We start from the raw sequence: 1,952 nt of genomic DNA, 5'->3' as shown, positions 1-1,952 counted from the left end.
TGGCCCCGCGCGGGAGGACCAGCTGGGCGGTGGTGCGCGCGACGGCCTCGGTGGGGAGAGAGAGAGGAGTGATGGCGCCCCTCGGCACGCCCCGAGACCACGACAGAGGAGGAGGGGGCGGGCGAAGGGAGGAGGGGGTTGGAACCCCCGTCCCCGGTGCTCTCGCGCGCAGCAGCATGGCACGGTACCGCCGCGGTACCCACCCACAGACAGTTGCCCGCACTGGGGGGAGGCCAGGGGCGAGGCCCGCGCCTCGCCTCCCCTTCTCGCCCTCCTCTCTCTTTATCTCGGCCCTTGGCAGCGCATTTCGACGCTGTCTCTCGCTGTCCCAAGGCTGCTGCGCCACCGCATCCGCGGCACGGTCCCGGCGAGGACGAGCTCCCCCCCAGCAGCTCGCTGCATTTAGGGGGACAAAGGCCCTGCGCAGTGAGGACGACAACAATGACCGCGACGACGACGACGCCCACTGGGCCGCAGGGAAGGGATCGAGGCCACCTAGGGAAACGTTTCCCTCGCCGAACCCCTGACCGCCTTCCCGCCGGTTCCCGGCGGGACGCCGCCGCCGCCACCACCACCGCGGGCAACCGGCCTGCGAGGCAACCCCAGCTGCGCTGCCAGGGTGGCCCCCGGACGGCGATTGATCGTCAAGTGATGCTCAGACAGGCGTAGCCCTGGGAGGAACCCGGGGCCGCAAGTGCGTTCGAAGTGTCGATGGTCAATGTGTCCTGCAATTCACATTAATTCTCACAGCTAGCTGCGTTCTTCATTGATGCACGAGCCAAGCGATCCACCGCTAAGACTCGTCTGCCTTTCGGGCACCGCTCACGCCGAGCGGCCCCTTTTTGTTACTCTGGCGCCGAGGACGCGTGGGCGTGCGCCCGGCTTCGACCATACAAGCACACAGAAACAGAAGGGGAAAAAAAAAAAACTGGAGACCCATACTCCGATGGCCAGCCCAGAGGCGGGGGAGCCTGCGCCCCCGACTGCCTCCCCCTGCGAGTGGAGACGCCGACCTCACAAACGCCGTCATTCAAAGGCGGCCCAGGCGCCCGGGCTCGGCCCGGCCTCCGTGCGGAGTGCCACGCAGGACGCGCCGGAACGCGGGAGAGCACGGCGGCCCGCCCGCTTCTCGCTTTGACGGGATGACACACACAACACACATGGCTCGCAGCCGGGGGCGTGCGGCCATCGGCCGCCGCGCACAGTGGCTCTCCCTCGGCCCCCGACGCCGCGGGCCTCACGGAGCGCCGCCGCGCCGCTGTGCGGCCAGCTTTTCTCTTCCCCCACAGCACGGCCTTTCCCCCGGGCTCGAGATGGCACGCAACAACGACCAGCCCCCGCCGGTGCGCCTCCTGCGGGACTGCTCCCCTGCCGGGCAGGCGAGCGACTGGCGGATGCACTCCGCCGCCAGCCCTGCAGGCGGGTGCCACCGAGACCGAAACCAGTGTCACTGGCACCCGGGGCGGGCTGGACAGCAGACCCCGTCGCCGCTAGAGCCGCACTCCCAGGACCGCCGCCGCCACATCGCACCACCAGGGCCCCTTCCCTCGGGCACACGCCCAGCGGAAGGTGGTACGGCGCTGAGCCGGGGGGCAACGCCCGCTCTCCTCGTTTGCACGCGGAGACCGGGCGGGGAGAAGCGCCCCCGTGGCCGCCCCGCACGCCTTCCTGTGGCCCACACGCGGCTGGGAAGGGCGATGGAGGACGCGACAAGCGGGGCCCAGGACGGGACCGCGGCTGGGCGATGGTGGGCGCCTTCCGGCTGACCATCCCCGCAGGGAGGGACACCCGTTGAGCGGCGCCGCCGCCACTCGGCATGGGGTCGTCCGCGCTCGCGGGCCTCGGGTGCTGGATGGCCCGCATAGCGCTCGCCCCCCATGAGCAGGCGGTTGAGCCAGGGGACAGCCGGCGGACGACGGTGTGGCCAGTGGGCATTCGAGGAGAAAAGGCTG

At 70.7% G+C, this 1,952-nt stretch overlaps 1 non-coding gene across 1 annotated transcript; it reads right to left on the bottom strand.

The window, feature by feature from the left end:
* Positions 1 to 649: 649 nt before the first annotated feature.
* LOC139603564 (5.8S ribosomal RNA) lies at positions 650 to 802 on the bottom strand. The gene has a single exon (XR_011683721.1). It is a non-coding gene; the product is annotated as a 5.8S ribosomal RNA (ribosomal RNA).
* Positions 803 to 1,952: the final 1,150 nt, after the last annotated feature.

Source organism: Agelaius tricolor, unplaced genomic scaffold (assembly GCF_023055355.1).
Source record: "Agelaius tricolor isolate 1412-34295 unplaced genomic scaffold, bAgeTri1.0.p SCAF_39, whole genome shotgun sequence".
NCBI classification, from domain to species: Eukaryota; Metazoa; Chordata; class Aves; order Passeriformes; family Icteridae; genus Agelaius; species Agelaius tricolor.
Note: the sequence above shows the minus strand (reverse complement) of the source record. Positions and strands in the feature narration are given on the sequence as shown.